The sequence below is a fragment of the Rana temporaria genome, chromosome 5 (assembly GCF_905171775.1).
Source record: "Rana temporaria chromosome 5, aRanTem1.1, whole genome shotgun sequence".
NCBI classification, from domain to species: Eukaryota; Metazoa; Chordata; class Amphibia; order Anura; family Ranidae; genus Rana; species Rana temporaria.
The window spans coordinates 291,038,600-291,050,958 of NC_053493.1; the positions used below are offsets into that span (position 1 = coordinate 291,038,600).

Sequence of the window (12,359 nt, forward strand, 5' to 3'; positions counted from 1 at the left end):
GGAAGAACTGACCAACGTTCTAACATTGGGAACCAAGCTCTTTTGGGCCACTGGGGAGCGATCAGGATCAGCTTCCCTCGTGAGCGACTCAGTTTCTGTAGGACCCTTGGGATCAGACTCAGGGGAGGGAAGGCATAGGCCAGATGAAATGTTCAGGCCTGGGCCAACGCGTCCACACCCTCCGATCCCTGATCCCGGGAGAGGGAGAAGAATCTTTCTACCTTCCTGTTCTTCCTGTTCGCAAAGAGGTCTATTTCTGGGTTGCCGAAACGATGTCGAACCCAGTCGAAGACTTCTCGATTTAATTCCCACTCCCCCTGGAGGATGGGTTGGCGGCTTAGAAAGTCCGCTTCTAGGTTTAAGACTCCCCTGATGTGAATTGCTGAAAGGGAGAGGACTCTCTGTTCTGCCCAACCTAGAATTTCTAAGGACAGCCTTAGGAGAGAACGGGACCTGGTGCCTCCCTGGTGATTTATGAATGGTTGCGTTGTCGGAGAGAATCTGTATTTCTTGGTTCATGACTCTCTCCTCGAATGCCTCCAAGGCCTTCCCGACCGCTAATAATTCGCGGAAGTTGGAAGAGGACCTGCTTTGTTGTCGATCCCAGGGCCCCTGGGCCTGGAGACCCGACATGTGGGCTCCCCACCCCCAGGAGCTGGCATCCGTGGTTATCCTGAGAGGATTTGTCTGGTTCCATGGGAGGCCTTCCTCCAAATTCTGAGGAATGAGCCATCACCCCAGTGTGCATTTTACAGACTCAGGGATGCTGACCCTGGAGTCTAGGGATGAGTCCTTCCCGTCCCAGGAGGAGAGCAGGAAGGCCTGCAGGGTTCTGTAATGAAGCTGGGCCCATGGGACCGCTGGGATGCATGAGGTCATCAGTCCCAGTAACCTCATGATCTGCCTGAGGGAAATTTCTATTGAACCCATGACGGACCTGACCACTGACCCGAGTCTCCGGATCTTGTCCTCTGGAAGGACCAGCTTTTTCTCTACGGAATCTTTCAGGAACCCCAGATACATTTTTCTCTGTTCTGGGAGGAGAGAAGATTTTTCTCTGTTTACAATCCATCCCAAGATTCCAGAGTAGTCAGGACGGTGGCCGGATTCGAGAGAAGAAGCTCTCGGCTGGGGTTGAAAAGCAGTAGGTTGTCCAGGTAGGGGACAAGGGAGATCCCTTTCAGATGTAGAAAGGCGACCACCTCTGCCAGGACCTTCGTGAAAACCCTTGGGCTGGAGGCCAGACCAAAGGGGAGTGCGGTGAACTGCCAGTGCTGAATCCCCTGAGGGGAGGCAATGGCAAATCGGAGGAACCTTTGATGGTCCCTGAAGATTGGGACATGGAGGTAGGCGTCCCTCAAGTCTATGGTTACCATAAAGACTCCTTCTAACAACAGTCCCTTGAGACTGTAAATGTTTTCCATGCGGAACTTCTTGTAGAGGAGAAAGGTATTTAAAGGTTTTAAATTTATGATCAATCGGAATTTCCCCGAAGGTTTGGGCACCATGAAAATATGTGAGTACACCCCCTGACCCTGTTGTCCTGGCGGAACTGGGATTATGACTCCCTGCTGAGCTAGATCTGTCACATTTCCCAGAAGGGCAGCTGCCTTGAGGGGATCTTGGGGTAGATGAGTGAGGAGAAATATTGGGGGGGGAAGTTGGCGGAATTCCAATCTGTAACCCTCCCTCACTATTTGCAAAGTGTGAGGACTCCGTGTTATACTCTCCCAGGCTGGAAAAAATTGGGAGAGTCTTCCCCCGACTCTTAAGTCACTTGGAGTCCTTACCTGCGGGTTTGGGATCGGGGAAAAGGATACCCCCTTTTGGCTTATCCTTTCCCGCGATCCAACGTTTATTAAAGGCCGATCTTCGGTCAGAAGGTCGGTTTTTATTCTGGGGGCCTCGAAAAAATCTTCTCCTGTTAGGTCTAGGTTTTGGGGGGAACGTTTCCCCTTTTCTGAGGCCCTAGTTAGAGCTTGATCAAGTCCTGTCCCAAAGAGAAGCGTACCTTCAAAGGGCAGGGCACATAGACGGGTCTTGGAGGCAAGATCACCTTCCCACGTCTTGAGCCAAACCGCCCTTCGGGCGGCGTTGACGAGAGCACCCGTCTTAGCAGAGGATCGGACTGTTTCAATCGATGCGTCTGCAAGATAGGCTACCGCACTGCCTATGACTGTAAGAGAATTCTAATTTCTTTAAACTTGGAGGTCTGCTGGTTAACCAGGTATCTGCATTCCTAGCGATGCAGGAAGAGGCCAAGGCGGGTCCAAGGGCGGCCGCATTAGCCTCCCAGGCCCTGCGAAGGGAGGTCTAAGGAATCCTTTAAGTTCCCTGCATCCTCAAACGAGAGGTATTTTTTTTTGGCACAAAGAAGTTTGGAGTAATCTGCAGCCAGCTTAATGCTACAGTTACCACACCTCTTGGTTTTGGAAGTGTGTTTTAGGGAGAGATTAGCAGCTTCCCCCTGGGCAGAAACCTCCTCCCCTGTGGGGAGAGAAAAACATATCACAGTCCATACATCAAGTGTGAGAGTAGGGGGGGGGGGGGGGGGGGGGAGGACCCAGTCCAATATGCCCCCCTCCATAGCGAAGTCGTGCAGGCGCCACTCTCCTCCTTGCTGCAGTGAGAACAGCGAGGAGCCGACGCCGCTGGCGGCCGCCATTTTGGTGAAGACCGGAAGCTTCATCATCACCGCGCGCCGCCTGTGACGCGGCGTCGACTGCTGGCTCCATTCGAAAATGTCCCCGGGAGGACAGTACACCGGAGCCACGCTGAGGAAGCCCTCACACCCGCCCAGCAGGTAAGGGGTCCTGGAGGAGAGGGAACATGGCCAAATAGGAGTACTGGGATAGCCACTATCCCAGGGATTCCTATAGAAAGGAAAGAAGGGGGGTATTGTTTGCCAATCTTCCTCCCCCCCCCTATCACACGGGGAAAACCCCCCGGGACAGGCATTACACCTTTAGCTGAGGCAGGGACGGCCTCCCAGGACCCACTGCTCAGTACCCGGAGGGGGACCACCAGCCCCAGGCCTTAGGTCTGACAAAAAATAACAAACTGTTTCGCTGGTGGGAAACACAATCAATAACTGAGTTGCACGGGGAGGGGCGGGGCTTTTAAACCTCTTTCTGATTGTGTTTCCTGTCAGGTGGAGCCAGTCTACTCTCAAGGTGCCGTCCTGGAAGACGACTTGAGAAAAAAACGTTTTTTTTTCAACCCGATTATTGTTAAGCCGGCCTTGCCTACACACGATCGAGAAAAAAAAATGCTCTAGCAAAGCGCGGTGACGTACAACGGCACTATAAAAAGGGAAAGTTCCATTCGGATGGCGCCACCCTTAGGGCTGCTTTTGTGGATTTTGTGTTAGTAAAACTTTGGTGAGAGACGATTTGCGCTTTTCAGTCTGTTACAGCGTGATGAATGTGCCATCTCCATTACGAACGCTATTTTTACCAGAACGAGCGCTCCCGTCTCATAACTTGCTTCTGAGCATACACGTTTTTTTTCACGTCGTTAAAGCCCACACACAACCATTTTTTACGACGTTAAAAACAACGTTAACAACGACGTGAAAATTTAGAGCATGTTCTAAATTTTTAATGCCCATTTTGTCACATGGGCTGCTCAGATGTGATCGGGTAGAAAATACACATGTAATACAGAATGTACTGACAGCTTTTAATGATGTGGGTTTAACGACACTTTAAAGCCCATCTGAAGTACCAAACATTTTCTCTCTTTATAGTCCTGTACACCCACATTTGATCTGTGAACGATTTTTGCCTAAAATGCGTTAAATACAGCTTTTCCGCCTCATGACCTACCACCCAAATATTCTATGCAGACAGCGCTTAAAGTGATAGTCTTGTATCGTTTTTTTGTTCTATAAAAAAAAAAAAAAAAAAACATGTTATACTTACCTTCCCTGTGCAGTGGTTTTGCACAGAGCAGCCCTGATCCGCCTCTTTTCCTCATCGGAGCTCCTGGCCCCTCCCTCTCCATGAGTGCCCCCACAGCAAGCAGCTTGCGAAGGGGGAACCAACGCCCAGCCGCAGCTCTGCGTGTTCATTCAGACACAGAGCCGCGGTTCGGTCCCAGCCCCGTCTCTCCCCTTATTGGCTAACTGACTGACAACAGTGGGAGCCAATGGCACCGCTGCTGTCTCAGCCAATTAGGAGGGAGAGTCCCAGACAACTGAGGCATTTGTGCACATTGCTGGTTCGAGTTGGCGCTCAGGTAAGTATTAGGGGGGCTACTGCACACTGAAAGTTTATCTTAAAGCGTTTATTAACCCAAAAAAGACTAAAATAAAGATCCTGTTCCCTTAAAGCATTTTATACAGCACAGTGCTTGTGCTGTGCCATTTGGACCCCTGTAATACCTGGCTGATCCTGATTGTCTATACCCTCCCCTCTGCAAACTGACCACAATAATCATGGCTGCTGTGCCCTGCCACCATGGTTTGCACAATTCCATCATCCACAGTCTGCTATCTGCCTGTCTCTGCTCATACCAGTGACTGACCGCCCGCCCCACCGCTCCTGCTGCTCTCATATCTGCCTTCATAACTTCTATTAAATACTCCCATCCGCTCTGTATCATTATAATAATTGTCCTGTTCTATAAAAAATCTGCCCGATTGTACCTATACGAGCGCGGCTCCCAGCGCTCAGCCGATTGTTGGCTCTCTCCCCTCAGCTGATGTCAATAGGTTGGCTCGGCCCCGCCTACTGCAGCCATGAGCCGAAGAGATGAGGGGTGTAGCTGAGCGCCCGAAGCGTAGCTTATATCGGTACAATAGGGCATATTTTCTACAGAACACAGGCACAATTATTATAATGGTACAGAGCGGATGGGAGTATTTAATACAAGTGGGTTAACCACTTTAATGCATAGAATGCACCTTCTGCCTTTATAATCACACCCCTCAGTACAATTAGCATTCTGTGTAAATGGAACCAAGATACACTGGAAAAAAAATGGGGGGGGGCTAGAGAAACGCAATGTCTGGAACGCATCAAAAACGTGCATGGAGAAACATCTGAACACATCCCGTCTACATTTCTGTGGTGTGAATGGGCCCTTAGGCAAACTAAAACCATGTCTGATGAACCATTTTAAAAATCAGAGAAATATAGCTGGGCTGCTGGAAACTATCATGAAGCTGACTGATTAAGGAAATCACAAAAGCCTGCTGTTATTGTCACATCGTAAAAAACAAACTTGCAACACAACAACTACCGCAAGAACAACAGTCATTTGTGTCACACAAATACTATGATTTATAGTGAATTAGACCTTAAATTCACCATCAAAATTGTATTGTAGAACCTTTAGGAATCCTGAAACAAAGGGCAGTGCAAATACATATAGCCAATAAAGTAGAAATACTAAAAACCTAAAGTGCTGAGCAGTCAGTTGAAAAACTGCAGAAATAATTCAAGGACACACGACAGCTGCAGTACTAAATGAGAGCAAAAAAACTAAACGCAAAAGGTTTTGACTACAGCAGGAAATAAACATGGTTTTGCAAAGAAGAAAAAAAAAAAAAAGAGCCTCAGCACAGAATAATATATTTAGGGTACTAAATTTAAAACGCCCAGTCAGGAGCAGAAAATGAGGCAATTTCACCTATTAAAAGGGTAAAGGTTTTTTACAATGTTTTGTTTCAACACAAAGAGATGGCCACACTGCAATGTTTAGCACATCAAAAAAGGTATATAAAGCAGCACAAAGCAATTAATATGCGATGGGTATTGTTTCAGACGTATGTGCTCCGTGTAGGTCAGCATCACCTTTACGTCAGCAAGAACACTTCCCAACAACTATAGCTCAGTCTGTATTCTATTAAACGTCTACGTCGTCTAGGCTGAGAAACATCCAATACGTGATTTCAACCAGAATGACAAAGAAAAGTAAAACACCCAACATAAATGCACGAGGATGTCAAATTCACAGCAGCTACAACCGTGAGAACAAAAGAATACTTGAGCAAGCATATACCTTCTCTATATGCAGCTATTCAGAGGACAAAAGAAAAAAAAATGTTTACGGTATCTATTCTATTTTTGGAGCATTTGTGATTTAACTACAAGGTTATTGATTTTATAAGGGCAAATAAAAAAATAAAAATAAAAGACTAACAGTGAAACCTATACAAGATGGACTATGATCGCATCATGCGACTAAGCAATTTATCGGCTTGCCAACAGTCACCTCCTGCAGCTCATTGTTTTCACTGTATTGCAAAGAATTGTAGGGAAGTTAATCAGAAGAGACCGACTAAAGTGAACCAAATATACAATGTTGTATGTGTGTGGGAATATATATATTTATATATTTTTTGTTACACACACTTTTTTTCCACATTACATATTCCTACTTGTCTTTTATATAAAGTACAGGGAGGGGAATTTGCTGACTGGAGCAGCTGTGCATGACAACCAATCAGCTTCTGACTTTCATTTTCAAAGCTTACATGAAAAGCTGCGGATTGAAGCCGATTGGTATTGATATAAAACTGGCATTGTGCTGTGCCGAGGCATGCGGTGCCACCCTGTCCAGTGCAGAGAATTTGCAGACTGCATTTTCTGCACTGCAACGGACATCAAACCGTGGTGGGAACAGAGCACATTGTTTTCTATGTAACCCAGCAGTGATCTGCTTGTATCCAGTGCATAAACAATGCAGGTCACCGCAGATGGTTTGAACATGCCATGAACATAAGACTAAAGCAGCCCATTCATCTTTTTTTTTTAGTGAACCAGTGGGTTGAATGAAAAAAAAAAAAAAAAAAAAAAAAAAAAAAAAACACGATCTCGATTATGAATCTTTCCACTGTGCTATTGTGTTCCGATGTCGGGGGCTTCCCTGCTGTCAGATTACACGGATCAGTGTTGCCGGCTATAGCTGACAACACTGATCAATTGGAAAAAAACTGTCAGGCTGGTAGTACAGAAGTTGATTGGTAGGTTGACTTCTGTAAAACCAAAATGCCCATACAAGGATCGAAATTCGGACAGTTCAGCAGAGATCCATGTATGGCCGACTATATTCAGTGTGTAGCTATGAAATAGATCCCATGCCTGCTACAAAGTCAAGCTATACGATACTTATTTATTGTACATGGGGCAAGTATAATTTAGATTGGGATCTCATTCACATTGAACATGGCTTTGAAATCGTGCAACTTCATCTGAAATAGCACAATTTCAAAGACGCAAATTCAGGTGCGACTTGGAGACATCTATGGGGCTTAATGCACAGATGTCCATTGAAGTCGCACCCGAAGTCGCCAAAAGTAGTGCAGGAACTACTTTTGCAAATAGGTGCCATCTTGCAAAGTTGGCGTCACAATAGGCTGCGACTTGTCATGCGATTTGACCTGTTAAACTGCATGACAAATTGCTCCAATGTGAATGAGTGAATGTGAAAAAGCGGTTACATTTCTATGCTTAATTGAACATTAACACATGTACACATTCATTGTTTAAAATATTGCCAGATCACATTTCACAGAAAAAGATTACATCTGGTTTTTGAAGTATCATTGCATGTTCTAATGCCCATGGGTGACAATGGTACCACATAAAAACGCAGATTGATAATGTACAAAGAAAAAAAGTGCCAAGCATAAGGCTGGCTACACAAGGGAGATATTTTGGCAACACAAAGTTTCACACATTGGCTTACTCAATAGCAATCTCTTAACCAGGATGCCATGAAACCCAAGGTCACCCTGGCCAATTTTTCACTGATGACCAATGTAAGGCTAGGTTCACACTACGGTTATTTCTTAAAAGGGATCCGCGATCAAGAATCACTGTTTCAGAGGATGGCTAAACAGCACTTTGCCAGTACTACATGCTCCCACTTTTGACTCAGATCGCCGCACCCTCGTCGTCCTTCCGCAGTCTTCTGATACACATCCCAGGTCTCAGAAGACTACGGGACCATTCACATGGCACAGGGTAGTAGGAAACAGACAGTGAAGCCGCGAGGCTTAATTTCCCGTTTCCCTTAAAGGGGTTGTAAAGGTTTGTTTTTTATTTTAAATAGGTTTCTTTAAAGAGGAAGTAAACAAATTGTTATATATATTTTTTTTTAAACGCACCTGCAAGAGAAAGGCATAATGAGCTAGTATGCACAGCATACTAGCTCATTATGTGTCACTTTCCTGAGAACGAAGCCCCGAAGTCCGCCTCAGTCCCGTCCACCGCCATGTCCCCTGGAGCTTTTTCCTTGTTTTCGGCACTCCGGTGCTGTGGTTGGACGGAGCAGCGATGACGTCACTCCCACTCATGCGAGCAGGACCGGCAGGTCCCGCGCATGCGTGAAAACACGGCATTAACCCAGTAAATGCCATTCACAAAAAATGGCACCATTTCTGTGAAAATATCTCCTTAACCCTGTAGGTTAAGGAGATATTTCTTGCACCCACCTACAGGTAAGCCTACCTGTAGGTGCAAGTTGCAAGAGTGGGTTTACAACCACTTTAAGCTAGTACATTGTTGGTTCACTTACCCTTTCCTTCGATTTCCCTTCTAAATGTTTTTGTTTCTTTGTCTGAATTTCACACTTTCTGTTCCACCTCAGTAAGCTGTTCTGACTGACTAACCCCCAGCCAGAACGGCTCAGATGATGGGAGCAAGCTTACTGAGGAGAAACAGGAAGTGAGAAATTCAGACAAAGAAAAAAAAACATTAAGGGAAATCGAAGGAAAACGTAAGTGAACCAACAATGCACTAGCTTAAAAGGAACCCATTTATAAAATAAAAAAAAACAAACAAACCTTTACAACCCCTTTAATTCCTATTCCAGCGCCAACAGTTGTGTTGCCCCTGTGTGAACCGCCACTTACCTACTCTGTTGTAGTGGATTTTCAAAGAGCAGCCCAGATCCTTGTCGTCTTGGGTGCCTGTTTTGTGATCCTGGCCCCTCCTTCCTGTTGAGTGCCCCCACAGTAAGCAGCTTGCTATGGGGGCACCCAAGCCGAGTCACAGCTCCCTGTGTCCATTCAGACACTTAGCCCTGAACCGGCCCCACTCATCTCTCTTCCCTGATTGGCTAGATGATCGATTGCCATTGGCTGCTGCTGCTGTCTCTCAGCCAATCAGGAAGGAGAATCTCAGACGGCTGAGACACTCATGGTTTTTGCTGCTCAGAGAGGGACCTCAGGTAAGTGTTAGAATGTGTGAACAAAAGAAAAAAAAACTGCCTTTACAACCATTTTTTTTTTAGAGGGGAGCCTTTTTACTATTACTGAAATAAATTTTGTTGTACAAGCCAGTCCTGTAAAATATGTCAAGTATGCCACATGCCTAATTCTTATATGCCCAAGGTACTGTTCACATGTCTTGTGAGCTATAGATGTCATTTTTATTACCAGGGGTTACCTGAAACCTAAAAGTTATTTTGTGAGTTCCTCCTTGTTAAAAAGTTTTGAGGAAGGCTGCTCTATAGCAATGACCTACTCCAGTCCTCAAGTACCTCAAACAGGTCATGTTTTCAGGATTTCACTCAGATGAAACAGCTGTGGTAATTACCAAGGCTACTGTCACACTGGGGCGCAGCGTTAGAGGTAAAGTGCTAATTTTAGCAGCCCTTTACTGCTGTAATAGCATCGCTTTGGGCGCTTTTAACCCCTGCTAGCTGCCGAATAAAGGGTTAATAGTGCCCACAATGCGCCGCTGCTGAAGCGCTTTGCACGTGACGGCGATTGATTTCCCACTTCCGCACCGCCCAAAAGATGCTGTTTGCAGGACTTTTTCTAACGTCCTGCAAGCGCACTGCTCCATTGTGAAAGCTCTTGAGCTTTCACACTGGGGCTGCAGGGGAGTCATTTTTTCAGCCCTTTAGCGGCTGAAAAATGCCTGTGTGTGAAAGTAGTTATAAGACTACTTTCACACTAGGCCCATACACGATCCGAATATTGTACGACTTTTTTCGCTTAATAGTCGCAAGTAGAAATTGAATAGGTTACTAAAGTCACGAAAATTCTCATACCACAGAAAAAAAAATAGAAAGCGATGTCATGTGTTGGTTGTAATGTATTTGTATTGCATTTTTGGACGACAACTATACTGCCTAAACGAAAATCGTACAATCTGGTATCGTAAGAGGAAAATTGTCATGCTTGTCCAATCGAATAATAATCGGATGAACTGTCGTGTTTAGCTCTCGAAAGTAATGTAAACACGATATAAAAATCGTACAATTCTTCCTCGGACAACAGTTTCCGTCCGATATTATGATTGTGTATACGGGCCATTAGGCTATGAAACTGATCAAATCACCTGTGCAAAATAATAGAGAGCCTGAAAACATGACCTGTTGGGGGTACTTGAGGACTGGAGTGTAACCACTACAATTATTTCCTTCCCACTTTATTTTTCCATCTGGTCTTTTCAGAAATAAGATTTACAAAAGGATTTTTAGAAATGAATATTTTTTTATTTGCAAAATTTTAACTGAAGTGATTTTGATTTCCAGGTCAATTACCAATTATTTTGAGTGTCAAGCACTGATAATTTACATGTGCTTTACGATTCCCATTTGTCTAAAAACTGTAATCTGAAAAAATAAGTCGCGCAATACCTAAAACAAAATCCTGTTCTAAGATATTGTCCTACAGTATGCAGCAGCCTCCTGCATTGTGGAGGATGATAAGCAACAGAAATCGTGGGACTTGATCAAAAAAAAATTAAATAAAAAAAATCTTGCAACATGTAAGAAATTTCAGCTGATACATTTTGAAAGAAACCACGCTAGAGAGAGACTTGTAAAGCGCAACACATGCAAACTGAATCGCCTCTGGGCGCTGTATCCATTTCATGGATAAGGAACCCCTTGACCTCAGAAGAGATGGGTTTTAATCTTTCTCCTGAAGGCCAAGTGGTCCGACTCCAGTCGGATGGTGGTTGGTAGTGCATTCCACAGGCGAGGTCCCTGGACTGCAAATCTTCGATCTCCTTTGGACTTGTATCTGGCTTTGGGTATCTGGAGGAGGTTTTGATTGGTGGATCGCAGAATGCGATTGGGGTTATGGGCTTTTATTTTTTCGCATAGATATTGGGGGGCGTTGCCTTGAATACACTTATGTATTAGACAGAGTGCCTTGAAAGTGATTCTGTCTTTTACTGGCAACCAATGAAGGGATCTCAGCGAAGGTGAGATTGATTCCCATGTTTTTTTCCCGGTCACTAGTCAAGCGGCCGTATTTTAAACGACTTATAGACGAGTGATTTGGTATTTGGGGAGTCCTAGATAGAGGGCATTTGCGTAGTCGAGTCTGGAATTGATGATTGTTCCCACCACGACTGCAATGTCCTCTTTCGGGATAAAGGGCGTGAGTCTGCGTAGTAGGCGCAGCAGAGGGTGGGATCCACTGACTACTGACCCTATTTGTGCATCCATTGTCATGTAGGTATCAAAAATGACCCCGAGACTTTTGACTTTGGTGCTAGGGGAGATAGTTTTACCCAGAATGGGTGGGGGGAGTCCATGTTGACGTGGGGTGATTTTTCCGGTTAGCGTGAAACAGGAGAAGTTCTGTTTTCGAACCATTGAGTTTAAGATAACTGTTTGTCATCCAGTTATCTATTAGAGCAGTGGTTCTCAACCTGGGGGTCGGGACCCCTTCGGGGGTCAAATGATGATTTGCCAGGGGTCACCAAATCCTGGGCTGTTCCTGAAGCCCACACCACTCTCCCAGCCTTTTTGCAACCACCCAGCCGGGCTGTCCCTGGAGCCTGTGGCCATCTAGCTGGGCTGTTGCTGGAGCCCTCGGCCGCCCACTCAGCCACTTTGCAGCCGCCCATTCAGTTCACGGCATGGTTGGGGGACACAGACTAGAGATCAGCTAACTGGTGAGGGATGTGAAGTGGGAGGGGCTGGAGGAGACCTCAGATTTTGGCATAGGTGAGAGAGATAAAAGAAAAAGAAAGGAGAGCAAAGAGAGAGTGGTACATCCTAAAATGTACCATATGGTTTTTTAATACTGTACAAGTGGAAGGGACTCAGGGAGCGCTAAATATCCGTGGGTTAGGGGCGGAAAATCCTTGTGTTGCCTTGGGTGCTGACAACCCACACTACGGAAATAATTTTACTGTTAGGGGTCCCCACAACTTGGGAAATTTTATCAAGGGGTCACGGGAATAGAAGGTTGAGAACCACTGTATTAGAGTGAGGCATTTCTCTAGTCCAAGAGAATGATCCTTTTTGTTGCAGATGCAGTAATACAGTTGTGTGTCGTTGCTAATGCAAGCGCATTCCTTTTCAGTGAGTCTTCGGCTCCATGCACACTGGAGCCGATAAACTACAGTTTATTGGCGTTTGGGTGTTTTTTTTCAAAGCCC

General features: G+C 45.5%; 1 protein-coding gene across 2 annotated transcripts in view; it reads right to left on the reverse strand.

The window, feature by feature from the left end:
* ANKRD12 (ankyrin repeat domain 12) overlaps positions 1–12,359 on the reverse strand; it is a 174,443-nt gene that overhangs the window by 148,566 nt on the left and 13,518 nt on the right. The gene's annotated exons all lie outside the window — the stretch shown is intronic.